At 48.9% G+C, this 14,639-nt stretch overlaps 1 protein-coding gene and 1 long non-coding RNA gene across 2 annotated transcripts in view; both read right to left on the bottom strand.

Moving 5' to 3' along the window:
• The window catches only part of LOC138566128 (zinc finger protein 585A-like), a 368,140-nt gene that overhangs the window by 10,487 nt on the left and 343,014 nt on the right, over positions 1–14,639 (bottom strand). The gene's annotated exons all lie outside the window — the stretch shown is intronic.
• The window catches only part of LOC138566130 (uncharacterized), a 47,703-nt gene that overhangs the window by 463 nt on the left and 32,601 nt on the right, over positions 1–14,639 (bottom strand). The window lies entirely within an intron of this gene.

The following is a 14,639-nucleotide window of genomic DNA, read 5'->3' as shown; positions in this document are numbered from 1 at the left end:
AAATAGTGCATGTATGTTGACACATAGTTCGTATAGAACAAACTCATCAGAATATTGTCTAGATGCATAGGACAGTGTAAAAATATAATCATAATTGTGACCCCATATACTAGGTCATGGCTGATCTGTATTATCTAGGGAGTGCAGCCCACACTGCTGGCTCATTAGCCAAGGCCCTTTTCTCACTATTTTGGAGTGCTGTTCACGGAGGCACCTTTTTTACTGGGTTTGCACCCCACGCAGACACAAATTCAACAAATAATTAAGGAATACATTGAAAAAATTGCTGTGCACACCCCCCACTCTTATAAATTACATCTGTGTATTTCTTTGAGTGGACGCACCCCTAACATGTCTTATGAGGAAATTGATCATCTTACATAGAATAGAGCAACCACACTCGGCTTCACAGCTGACAAAGCAGATGCGATCCTAAGACTGATCAAAGAGACGACTATATCAAGCACAGCTACTATTAATCCGCAAAGCAAAATCAAGCACTTACAATACACAATTCACAAAGCAATTAATAGGAAACTTAACTCAGCTACATTAGGAAGATATTACAAAGCTCAAAGGATTCCGAGAGGACTAAGGGTTCCGTTACGACCAACCCTTTGTAAAGAAAGCAAAGATTTTGTGGCCAGATGGGAGCAGATATTGAACAAATGTTCCCTGGACTTAACTCTATTGACTATTCAAGAATTATCTAACAACACAGCACAACTTGACAAAGAAATTGAAACATTGAGTTAAGAAATCACTGATTTGACGGATGCGGCTTCTTTCAGCGAAATATTGTTAGACATTAATACCAAATTAGAGGGATACACAGATCTAGAAGCCTGTAAGGTTAAGAAATTTAAGCGGGATACATATGAATATTTAAATAATCAGGTCTAGACATGGGCCGACAAGTGTCAGTTTCAAGGAGCTAGACCCAGTAAGACATCCACAGATAATAGCAGTTCCAAATCTGATACCACAGAACCAAGAGACCACACAACAACAGATAGTCAAACAGCAAGCACTTCAGGTGCAACAAGAAAAACCACTAATCAAAATGGAAAAGGACGAGGAGGGGGCCAAGGAAAGAAATCAAGGAATGCAAACCAGATTCCAAACACAGCGGAATTAGTGGTTAATTTATCCAAAAGGAGACTGTCTAATCATGAAATTCAAAGACTTAAAAAAGGTCTTAAGTATGTGCCCATGTATAGTACCAGTAGGTTTAATACTCAAGACGAACTACACAAATTAATACGTAAGCTTAAGCTGAAGGTATTTTTTGCTGAACTTCCACCCTCTACAAATCTGAATCTGGCAGAGAATGAATACAACAGGGTCGCATATGGGGACACTTTTTAGAGACATGGGGTCTTCATAATGCCTGAGATCTTTTGAAGAATGACTCAGATCACTTTACTTGGTTCAGAGGTGTGTTTACCACTGTAATTCATGATATTTTTTTCTCTGCACCAATGATGAATTCGGCAATGGACTATAAGCTGCTGAGAACCAGATGTAGTAACCACAAGATTCTACAGCTAAAATGTGTGGGGGTGTGGAGTAATGCGTGTGATACTTTTTGTGAATCCAATTTACAGGTTATATACTGAAAACTTGGTGTTAATTATTCAACAACTTGAAGTTACTCTGCGACCCAATTAGAACTTAATCGTCTATGAATGTGTCGCACTTGCAGGAGGGTTAGAGGCCCAGACCCCACCTCTAAACTTGAATCATAATGAAGAAAAACACCCTCCTGTATAGGAATGCGCCACACAAAGGAATTGCGTGATTCTGGACAAGTGTTTATTGTCACACTCAGTTCAAAATGCATGCTACATTGATAGCCGTGTATCAGTGACACGTGTTTCAGGGCTCTGTTCCAGAAATTAACAGTTTTATTTGTGCAGTCTGTAGATGCACGTAATAACTGGGTTAAATCCCCTGCATGTTTGTGGTTCTTCAGGTCGTCATAGTAATCTTACGTCGTTGTAGTAAGTTTACTACGACGACGTGAAGAACCACAAACATGCAGGGGATTTAACCCAAAACACGATTCATTGATCTAGGGTTATCACTGATGTGCATTTTGAACTGGGCGTGACAAACACTTGTTCAGAACGACGCAATTCCTTTGTGTGACGCATTCATATACAGGAGGGTGTTTTTCTTCATTATGATTCAATTTACAGGTTAATGTAGCAAAAACGAGAATCATTTGGCATAAAGGCAATGTTGTGAAATTGAATGCAGATTCCCCGTCTGATTTTACCACCTTTAGCTATGGGAAAAAAACAGTGTACACTAATGATTCCTTTTGCTATTATGTGGGGAATGTAATTAGGCAGTCTTTGGGTCGATCTGCAAATTCTGGTGTTCGGAAAAAACATTTGCATATCTATGATCATGTGATTAGAACCTTTAAGAACAATAGAGCCAGGGAGCTGCGTACCCAAACAAAAACCAGTTTTCCATTGTCTAAAAGATTGAAATTAAGGAAAAAGATCAACAGCAAATGGAAATACAATATCAAGGCTCAACGTGCTGCACTTTATCAGGCAGACAGTGAAAATATGATTTCCTCTTTGAAAGACAACACAGCTAAAACCTTTTGGGCTCTTATGAACAACCAAATTAGCCAGGAACTGTGAGGCCCTTTCCTGCTCTATTTCTGAACTACAATGGGCTGGACATTTTGGGGATCTGTACAAACCAGCTCAGTGTCATTTGTTACTCCCAGAGGGTGTACGAGATGCCGTGTGGCTAATTAAGATCCAACAGGCGGATGTTGAAGCTCCGATTCAGAAGGTATCAGCATCTAGGGCGGCAGAACCGAATGGTCTTGCAAACGCCGTCTTTAAGCAAAATCATGGTCTCAGGGCAAAAATCGTGTATATACGCTTTAATGACATTGTTAGGACTCGCACAATTCCCCTCTCATGGCACATTTCCTTTGTTGTGCCCATCTAGAAGAAAGGTGATCGGTCTTGTCCTAAAAACTATAGGCCAATCGCCCTTACAGATGCAGACTCCAGCTATTCTCTGGAATTATCTTAAAGTATATCCAAGATTGGATTAGGTCTAACAGCATTTTGTCCAGATTTCAATTTGGCTTCAGGAGAGGTGTGGGAACGGATGCTTGTGGTCTGCTCTTGAATGTTATGCAGGCAAAGGCGTGGAGAAAGGGCTCGGTACCAATCTATATCGCCTCCATCGATTTATCGATGGCGTTTGACAAGGTGGACAGATGTGTGCTTTGGGGAAAACTATTTTATTTTTTTACATTTGTAAAGCGTCACACAGCCCAGAGGCATCGGGGCGCTGTTGCACGAAAATGTCTTAGTTGCAGTGCAGGGAGGGGTAGATCGAGGGTGTTACAGCGAGATCCTGTCTACCAAAAGCCAAGAAAAAAGGACGTTTGCATTTACAGAGGTTATACAGTTGACAGGGCCCAGGTGGGGTTTATACAAACAGCATAGTTTTTATCGATTAGGGATGCCTTTGGACCTCCTTTCTATATTAGTTCATTTACATGAGGGGTCAATGCTGCAGGTTAGACAGAATAATCAGGGCGGTTTATCCCCTTTGATTGATGCCTCCGACAAGGGTGCATATTCGCACACACCATCTTCAACCTCTGTTTCCGATGCCAAAGCTAAACTAGAAGAAGCTGCATTCGCTCCACCAATGGTGGAAGGAGTCAAAATATGTTGGACCGCATATGCAAATGACTGTTTGCTCTTCGACCATACTCCAATTGGTTTACACCGTTTACTGAGTACATTTAGAGACTACACTGTTGCCAACTTTCTCACCATAAATGAATAAAAGACAGTAATCATACGGTTGCACCCTAGGCCCTATGCAGTGGAGTAACTTTGCTGAAAATGTTGGGGGGGGCCAGTGGGAGGGCGAATGGTGGCTCTTAGGGATTGTTACAGCCAAATTGTTCGTAAAAATGTGGTCGAATGGTAGATTTCACTGAATTCGGTCACCACCATTAGTTCAAAGCCGAAGATACCGAACATGAAGAGCTGGGGTTGCGGGGGCGTCTCCCATTCCCTATGTTTGGTATTTTTGGCTTCAGCAGTTGCTGGGGTGTCCCCTGCGTCCTCAGCATTGGTGGCGTGGGACCCAACAAAAACAAAGAAAACGGGACCCTGCAGCGTCAGATCCAACCAGCGTTGGATGGATCTGACGCTCCAGGGTACAGGAGAGGCAGCCGATGGAGAAAAGGTAAGTTGGGGGGCGGCGGGGGGTTTATGGGTGTACTGGCGGTTTGGGGGATATGGGTTTGGTTTTTTGTATCGAGGTAAAAACGTAGTCACAGCGAAAATGACAACTGTCAATTCCGCTGTGATTTTGTAGATCAGTCAAACAACAAAAACACTGAGGGATAATAGACTACTACACCACAAGAGTCCATTGCTAACGCTCTGTTGTAACTTTCATGATAGGACTGGTGGAGTATCTTTAAAATTCAACTGGGCCCCCACACATCTTCAGCAAGCCTGCCATGCACCCAGTGACACAACATAACATTCACAAACTTACTTCCAATAGAACATACAAACAATGCATTATTTATCATTCATTCAGACACAAAAGACAACACACACATGCTTGCATACACTCTCACTCATACACAAATGCACCCAGCACCTCCATTGACATGTATATGTACATATACAATAACACGTGGAAACAGTGGCGCAACGTCCATTGAGCAGACCAGACTTCATCACCCCTGACCCCTGAAATTTTGGGCTAAGTTGACTTGACCTAGCTGAACTATGAAGCCATGGCCGAAAGGACCAGATTCACTGGAATGTCAGCAATTCCCTTGATATTTCCTTTCATTCAAAGGCAGCAGCCATTCGTTAATGCAGTGCAGTGGGTGACCAAGTATACTGGGTATCAATTTCTAAATGCCATATATCTCCAAACTTGGGCTCTGCACAGCACCTTATACGTGTACATGCTGAAAGATTTTTTTCTACAAGATTCTGACAGATCAAAATTAAGGTATGTTTTCCTGTGTTCAAATGGCTCCAAGCAGTGGACTACCAAGCGGGAGAGGCAGTGGAAGGGCAAGCTGACCCCCATGGCTCTTGTAAGAGCCAGAGTGGGACATTTGTCATTGGGACACCTCTCCCGTACGGCACCTCAAAGAGGGTGCCCAACAGCAAAGGTGTCTCGCTGGTAGGGCAATGTGCGTGCTGAGCAATTCCTGCTCAGCCCGCTCATTGTCCTGGCAGAAGGACACCTTACCCGTTCGGAATGGTAGAGGTGTCCCGCTGCCAGGACAATATCCCAAGGAAGTCCGGGCAGCAGAGGGTCCTCACGTTGGAGGATTACAATGTGAGCCATAAGGCACTGGTGGGAGGGGGGGGGTACAATAGCAGGGTCTTTTGTCCCTTTAGAAATGAGAATGGGGGGGGGAGTGATCAGAAGTGAGAAGGGTGCATAATGTTGCATACTTTATGAAATAATGACTATGGTTATACAACCCAAGGGGGATTTGTTTTGCTCACTTTAATCTACATGATGCTTTTGAGACTTTGCTTGCAGGATGGGGAGAATAAAACTAAAGCCATACTCCCATTGCTCAACATATTTCTATGTCAATGTATATAGCGTATGGTTAGTTTACTATGAAAGGCAAGTTTATTATGTAATGTGGTTTGCTTCCAAGGCATTGCTATAAATAATGAAAGCACAGGAAATGTAAAGCAAAACCTTCTTTTTATTAAGTGTATATGGTTTATTACAAATCTTTCACAATCTACAGCTTAATTTTAAAAGATCATACACAGCAGACAAATCCAGCCGAATCAGATACAAACAGTAGTCAATTTACACTTTAACGCTAATCTAAAATAAACATTAAAGTTTTGTGCAGCAGAGTTTTAGTTGATTTTGCTTAGTTTACCAACTTTTGGTAGTCCTAGTTGTCATCGTTCTCGCTAGGGTGTGCTAACACTTTAAATAATTGTTAGAGGAATTTGGATTTCGCATAATTAAATCTCGTTGTTCCACAATCATATCAAATTCCACCATTTTATTGAGTCTAGGTCGCATAGATCTACGAGGTTACACCTGAGATATATATTTCTTACATCTCTCAATTCTGTGCAGAATAATATCAGGTGACTTAGGGATTCTTTTTGTTTGCGGAATCTGCATTTTTTACATATTGGTTCTTTATTGTATCTCACCATAGTTGTTTTGTTATGTGAGATATTAAGGGGGTTATTCATAGAATTTAGCGCACAAGTGGCGCACGCGGCTGGCGCACAGGGTGCGCGTGCGAGTGTCTGCGCCAGCCGCGTGCACAGCGTATTCGTGGATTTTAGCTACCAAAACCAGCCGTAGCGCAGTGGCGCAGCGACCATGCAGCAGCGCCAGCTACGCCCCCAAGAATGCCCCTAGCGCAGGGAAAAGCCATCAAAATCCCCAATCCAGCGCAAAGGACTGCGCTAACCCTGTACCAGTATACATGGCCGCCACACAGCACACGGCAAGCGGGGAACGCGTATTACTGGGGTGGGCGGGAAGTTCCACACGCGATTGGCCCTGTGCGAGTGGGGTACATGTATTACTGGGGTTCGCGGGACGTTTCACACGCGAAGGGTCCTGTGCGAGTGGTGTATGTGTATTACTGGGGTTCGCGGGAAATTTTACACGCTAAGGGCCATGTGCGAGTGGGGTACGTGTATTACTGGGGTTCGCGGGACGTTTCACACGCGAAGGGTCCTGTGCGAGTGGTGTATGTGTATTACTGGGGTTCGCGGGAAATTTTACACGCTAAGGGCCCTGTGCGAGTGGGGTACATGTATTACTGGGGTTCGTGGGACGTTTACATGCGATTCCGCTGTCAAAGCAGGTACGTGTATCTAGTGGAGTGCACGGGGAGTCCCACACGTGAATTGGCAGTGTAGGTCCTCCCAGGTGTGCCCTCCACCCCATCCACGGCCCCTGCAGGCAACCCACAACACAGGGGACTACCCTGCACCCCTGGCCATGCCCCCCCAGCCAGCACACGTCACCTTCCACTAGTGATCACCAACTCATATCCCCCTGCACCCCCAATCAGTCAGGGGCACCTGCCAGCAGGCCACCACTCATGTCCCCCTGCACCCCCACACCCCAAGCAGTGAAGGGCACCTGCCAGCAGGCCCCCACTTATGTCCCCCTGCACCCCCACCCCACAGCAGTCAGGGGCACCTGCCAGCAGGCCCCAACTCATGTCCCCCCACCCACTCAGCAGTGACATGCCCATCTCATGACACAAACCAAAAGTCAACTATGTACATCAACACATGTCCGTCACACACAAACACACACACACACACACACACACACACACACACACAGGTTGCCATTTGTATTTATTTATTTATAAAGCGCAGCCAGGCACGGGGGCATGAGGGCGCGTAAGTTAGATCCGGTTACAGTTACAATTAAAACAGTCAACAATGGTTACGTTACAGGTAGGTACAAACATAGTACTGAGTAGCATTGAGTAAACCCACATGTCAACATGCATGAACCCAATGAGTGAATCCCACACATTGAAGTAAAAGATCAAAATGTATTAACATGAAAAACAATTGAAAGTACTAAAAGCATAAAATAATGGCAAACATGAAATTAAATGCATGTCCAAATTAAAAAAAAAATAAAATCCTCAAAAAGATCCAAGTCCAAAAGAAAAATGGCCAAACCTCTCTGTCCACCAAAGCAAATCCAAATGAAACGCAAAAAGGTAAATCCATTGATCCACGGTGAAATGAAATTAAAATGTCCAAATAAATCCAACGTCCAACTATGTACAATACAATTTTCAAGGGTCCATGAGCCCAACGAAACAAATGAAACCTAATAACCTACCTAACAAGAAAAACTATTTACAAAAGTGTGGGGCATAGTCCAAAAGCCCCAAAATAAAAGGAAACCTAACACTATAAACTATTTACAATGGCGACGGGCAAGTCCTGCGGCTCACTCATTGATGTTTTCGGCCAGGGCATCATCGAACTCCATGTCTATTTGCTGGAGGCGGGCCTCTGTCCTGGCCCCAAGGTCTCGCCTCGAGGCACTCTGCCCGCCTCAACGCCCGACGCATGGAGAATTCCGCCCTGACCATGGTGAGCCATGCCTCTTCTGCCCGCCGCCGCCGCTCCGCACCTATACGCTGGCCCAACCGCAGCCACACGGAAGACACACCCATTCCAGGGTCCTCCTGCCCTCTGGCCGATGCCTGCCCCTCAGATGTTGATGGCCCCGAGCCATCATTGCTCCCACCTAGAGCCTGCTCCTGCTGCTGATGTCCATGTGCCCTGTCCGATGGTGCCTGCACATCCTCCATCTGCTGGTGTCCACCCCTGCTGGACCGCCAACTCACGACTGTGGCAGGGATGGGATCTCCACCAAGCTGGCTGTGTTGTTCAGGCCAGGTCCACAGCGGGCCCTGTTGGAATCTGGGCCGGAAGACGGCAGGGAGAACGACTGGCGCATAGTCTCCACAGAGGAGAGGTCCGCCAGAGTGCGCATCACATGTAGGAACCCACCAACCAGGGCCCCTCCCAACAGTTCCACATCGCAACGCTGCTCTTCGTGATGGCGGGCGTTGTCTGCCCAGGAAGAACGCACGTCATCACGAATGTCACGTGGGCGCAACGCGACACCAATCAGGATGGCGCCCATACGTTCATGGGACCCCTCGTCCACAGGTAGTGGAGAGGCAGATGACATGGCACTCTCCCCTTTCTGCGGACGGGCCTGGGACGGGGCCTCCCTGCTGGTGCATGGTGGTGCAGTCACAAGGTCAAGGACAGGGACATGCACAGGCCCCTCCGCGGTGACCTGTGCTGCCTCCTGACCCTGGCCCTAGACTGCAAAACTTGCACCAGTGGTAAAACCCCCACCAGGCCCAATGTGCGGCTCAGTAGCGGGCTCCTCTTCCTCTGTGGAGACCACCAACCTGGATGTCTCGTACCGTCTTCCGCCATTGCAAGCCCCTGTGGGGGCTCACCCGGCCCTTCCGCCACAGCCATAGTGGCAGACGCGGCACCAGCCACTTCGCTCCCGGATGATGGTAAGTCCTGGGAGGGTGGCTGGGCCATGCGTCGCCGCCCAGTGGGGGCATCCCCGCCGCTTGGCTCCACAGCGCCTTCTCCGCCCTCTTCTTCACTTGACGCTGCGTAGAGGGAGACATAGAACACAAGCATCAGGGTACAGTACAATATTCCCCTAGACAGGAAGCAATAACACATGAGTGGCAGTGTCTAACGTCACTTCCATCCTGTCCCTCCACAACACATGGGTGAATGCCCGCAAAACACATACATAAACAGGCATTGCGCCTGCAATCAGCATCCATGTACAAGGGCCTCTATTAATCAAAATGTTGCCTTCAAACTTACATGCATCCTGGCTCACACTGATCCCATGCACACACATCACCGGAGGGTCATGCATCATGCCTTGTACACCACAGACACAGTGGATAGACACAGTGCATACAACGGTGACCGCACTGCATGAGTGAATCTACACATCATCACGGACATGTGTCATGAATCCATGGCATATCGAAGTCACAGACACTTCTCAGGCACACACACATGTGCACCATGCATGTATATGACATCCGCACCCATCCCTCACACCCCCACCATGTGCAAGAACAGACACTGGAATGCTTTCATGTGTGCATTTGCCATACAGCTTCCCATGTAGCAGTGGAACTCATGCACTAACCATGTGGTTCGCACATTACTGGTCTCACATGCATGACCAGGATGTCCCTGCACACATACATCCATACATGGCCCATGTCACACATACAGGCAAGTATCAGACTACCAGCACACTGCAACATGCCCTGTCTCGCACACCAATGCTTGGCCACTTACCGCTCAACTCCAGACGGGTCTTACTCCGAAGGATCTGGGCGTGGAGCGCTGGGCATACGTGTTCCAGGACCCTCATCTGGATGTCACTCATGCTGACCCGGCCCCCCTCCGCGAGGCTCCGGGCCTTGTGTAGGGTCCTGGACCTGGAGTAGTCCTAGCGCTTCTTGACGTGCTTGATGTCGCGGGTTGCCACCCTCTTGTGTTGATGGCAACCACTACATCATCACAGATCCTCTACTGTCCTTCCTTGTTGGCGCGTGATATTCCGAAGAGGGCATCATAATGCCCCAGGGCATGCTCCACCAGGACACCAACTTCCTTCACACTGAAGCTGGTGGCCCTCTGCCTCTCTGACTGGGGGTCACCAGTGGTCTCAGATGGTGTTTGCCCCGACATGGCGACCCCCGAGGCAGGCGTGGGTGGGCAACTGGGTCCTGGGGCTGGGCTGTGGAGCGATGGTATCCCAGTCGGGAGTCTTCTGTTCCAGCAGGGGTGGACACAGCAACTGGAACCCTGGCTGATGTGCAGGCACCAAATAGAAGGGCACGTGGGCAGCAGGCCGTCAGGCAGCAGCAGAGGGCAGGTGGGAGCATGCTCGGGGCTCTGGGGGCAGTAATTCAGCCTACTGGGCAGGAGCGTGGTCTTCCGTGTGTTTCCGCGTGGCCAGCTTGATACGGAGTGATTTGGCACGTGAAAAAATTGCATGTCAGTGTGTAATTGGAGGAAAGGCCCTTAGCGTGTAAGCGCGTCAGCACACGTACGCATTTTCATTGGACCAAAGGCCCTTAGTGCGTAAGCGCTTCTCTGATGTTACGCGCACAGGCGTTTCCCTCGTGACATGGGCATAGTGGTTCAGCGCATGTGAAAAACCATGTCCGTGGGTGAATGCGTGGAATCCGAGGAAAGGGCCTACGCGTAAGTGACGTGACGCGCGCGGGCATTTCCCTCAGCACGGGTTAAAGGTGAGCAGGGCCAGCAGTTCGCTGTACGTGCCTTTCGATGAGACCGATGTGTGTAGCTGCTTCGTGTTACTAATTTTGCGCGCCATCACATCTTCACAGCGATCGAGGACGTATCTCTTCTTTTGGCGGGGGTATTGGCTACGCGTGTTTTTCATTATCACGCTAGTCAGACGGTGAGTCGCGCACACTATTTTTCCCACTGCGGGTGCCCCTGTGTATCGCACCCGTTTTCAAGGTCATAGTAGCCTGCGTGTCCCACGCGTACGCATTTTTTGTGTTACTGGGTGCCTCCGCGTACTGTGGGAGGTTGATTCCACACGCATAGGCTGCATGGTTGCGTGCACTGTTTTACTGCAGTTTTGGGGTGCCTGAGCGTAGCGTGACCCATCACTACATCTCTGACTGGGGTCACATACAGCCTTGCAGATGCAGGGGGGCTGTTAACATCTTGCATCCCACCCCCTTCACCCCAATTGCCCAGGTCAATTGTGGTGTACACCTCCCATTGGCACTACTCCATCTGTGCCGGCACTACTCCATCTGTGCCGGCACTACTCCATCTGTGCCGGCACTACTCCATCTGTGCCGGCACTACTCCATCTGTGCCATGGTTGGGAGGCCACCAAAGGTGAGGGGCGCCCCAGCTGGGCGTACTCCTCGTGGCAGGCGTGGTCAAGGATGTGGCCAGGGAGACCAGGGAGTAGGGGGACTCCAGGGTGGCCGCAGAGGGGTGTTAGGGAGAATTCTCTGTTTAGGCTGAATTTCCTAACCTAGTGAGTCCCCCAGCAGCTTTGCTGGATTTCTGGAGTTTGTCTTTTTTTCATCCTGCCAAGATTGAGACTGTTTTCCACGCACTCTTGGACATGATTGTGGTATTTCTTTGAATGTTAATGTGTTCTACGGGGTCTTTTACTCCATAGGGTCTCATGTGTTTTGCTATGTGTGTTACACCACACCCTCCGTGCCGTAACACTGGGGTGTCCTAGGTGACCCCCACCATAGACTCCATACCCTGGGACTGACTACTGTCTCCCAGGGCATGTAAAGTCAACATTGGCTTTACTAGACCTAAATTTACTAACAGAACCAGTACAAACCATCCTATTGTGGATGCACTGGTAAGGGTAATTCGATTACCCCTGGGTCTGTTGTTCGAGGGGGTACTGTCCCCCCTCGTCAGGTTTTGGCTGGTGGCAGTGGATACTACCTTTTTATATTCGACCGCAAATATATCCCTATGGGATTTTCCCATTGTTCGAGGCTAATACTTGTTCTATGTAGCCTCGGTCATACCGCCGGTTTATTAAATTAATATAAATTCACCGGTTGGTATTTTCTGCCAGAACTCGGTTTTTAAAATGGCGTATGTATTCGCCTCTGTAACTCCAAACCAAAGGTTGAGCCCTTTGTTCCACTTTTGGCGGGCTTCTGCACAGAAGCCCTCCAGAGTGGTGCCATTCTGTCTGGGTGCCACAGGGGGGGGTGGGAGGGGATTTAGGCACCCTGGACTGAGTTGCCTTGCCAACTCAAGTCGCACTCTGGTGTGATTCGCCCAAGTGGTGATCCGCCCCGCTCACCACTTAGCATGTTTGATTGACAGCTAGGCAGAATGAATGGGGGTTTTCTGCATAAAAGCAGGGCTTTGGGGACTGGAACTTCAGAAGTCGCCACAGGACCTAAGAATCCGACGAGGGTAAAGCTGAGCCGACCTGCAATGACGACACCTCCGGTGGAGCCCTGCTGAACCGACTCACCACTTCCCAACGACAGAGGAGATCTCCCTGCTGGAGAGTCTTCTTCCCCTGACTGGTGGGAACAACCATTCCCTTGCTTTTTCTTCGCTTCCAGGACGTCTAGTGGTCGAATTGCCCGTGCCGAGCATCCCGGCAACCGGATAGCCACTAACCACTGTACCGCAACCAAAAGGTGGTGCCTTGTGACTCAGCACTCCGCGGCTGGTCTCTTCCCTGGTGGTGCAACGATCTTCAACTTTCCTCTACGACGAGATCATTTCTTCTTCTGGCAAAGCCCCGACTTGCATCCACCACCAGGAACAACTGCCCCCGCTGGAGCTGTCTCTTCACTCTCAAGGTACTGTGTCCGCCTGGCTTCCCTTGAAACGGTTAGCGTGAGGGGTCTTAAATCCTTACCTTTCCACTGGGTCGCCTCCAGACGTTCTTAACTTTCGTTCTAAAACTGGTCCAACCTTGCTGGGACATTTTTGCTACAAAGACGAAGTGCATTTCCACTGTGGTACTTTTGGGACATACCGCCTTGCCTCTCTCCGAGTGGGCCTGGCCTCTGAACTTTGTGATCTACAGTAGACCCCGCCTTGCTTGCCTTGCATTTGTTTCGTAAAAGTGTTGGTACTGAGTTGGTTTCATACCCTGCCTTTTTCTCTCCCTTTCTAACGAATACTAGAGTGCCATCTAGGTTAAGCACTCACCTCTGTCTGCAAATAAGTGGAGCCTTTGAACCTAGACTTGTCGAAATATTGTAATGGGATTGATATATACTTATAATAACTGTGATTGAAGTTGTTTGCCATATTAGTGCCAGTGTGTTGTTCATAGATGTGTTTTTAAAATAATTATATATCTTTACACCCAAGCTCTGATCCGTGTCTGCTTGTTCTACTGTGTAAATTGCCCCATCTTGTATACTCCAAATACTGCCTAACTCGTCTTGAGTGAAGTCTGACTGCGCAGCCACAGCTACCAGGTAAATCTGGGTGGTATAGACTGCTACCAATTGGGTTTACTGCTAACTCCTGTAGTCTTAAACTTTTTGCAGTGATCCCAGAGGGAACTGCACAGGTTTCTGCCTAACAAGGGGGAAAAGGCAAGGGTGCGCCACTTTAGCACATTGTTGTGCCGGTGCAGTCATGCCACCACCCCCTGTGGTTCTGGGAGATGCAGCTTCTGCATCTGGCACTGGCGCCCGTGTGACCCGGCAGTCCGTTTCATCGACTGCCACGGGCCCACGGGTAGTGGTAGCTGCAGGTGCAGCTGTGGACAACACCACCCAGGCTCAGGGTCTGCCAGCGCAGGCTGCGTTGGCAATTGAAGAGCCCTTGGAAGATTTCCAACAGGCCCGGAGGGAAACCGTAGGGGCACGCAGGGCTGCCCTGACCAAGACACGTGTCCCTGGGGCAGTAATGTCATCTGCTGCCCCGAACAGCCGGGTGTTGGCAAGTGCAGGGGCAGCCAACAACACCCCGGTTGTGAGTCTGCCAACCAGGACATTCGAGGTCAATGACCCTGCCACAGCGGATGTAGCTGCGCAGGATCCATTAGAGGGCACCGAGCTGCCACTGACACAAGTCAGCCCTTTGGTTGTCCCGCCACCTGCCACTCACTTGTCTCAATCCACCGGTCCCACTGGCCATACTGATCAGGGCGGTATCAGCCAGCCAGGGTCTGCGCCACAATCCAAGAGGAGGAAGGTTGCACCTGCAGCACAGGCTGGGAACACACGCACAGGCTGGCACCCCACACACAGCCACGACCTCCTGCACATCGAGGAAGAAGCCTTTCTGCAACCAGGAACTGGACTACCTCGTGGACTACGTGAGGGACCACAGCCGTGACATGCTAGTGTGTGCTAATTGTCAGACCACGGCTGCCCACCGTGATACCCACTGGAAGCAAGTTGCAGAACATGTGAGTGCATTCGGTCATGAGGTGTGCACGGCGCAAGAGTGCAAAAAGCGTTGGAATTACCTCAAACGCAGCGCTAAGGCTAAGTG

This window comes from Ambystoma mexicanum, chromosome 2p, assembly GCF_040938575.1.
Source record: "Ambystoma mexicanum isolate Mex_15411 chromosome 2p, UKY_AmexF1_1, whole genome shotgun sequence".
Lineage (NCBI taxonomy): Eukaryota > Metazoa > Chordata > Amphibia > Caudata > Ambystomatidae > Ambystoma > Ambystoma mexicanum.
This window is presented reverse-complemented; position numbering and strand designations above follow the sequence as displayed.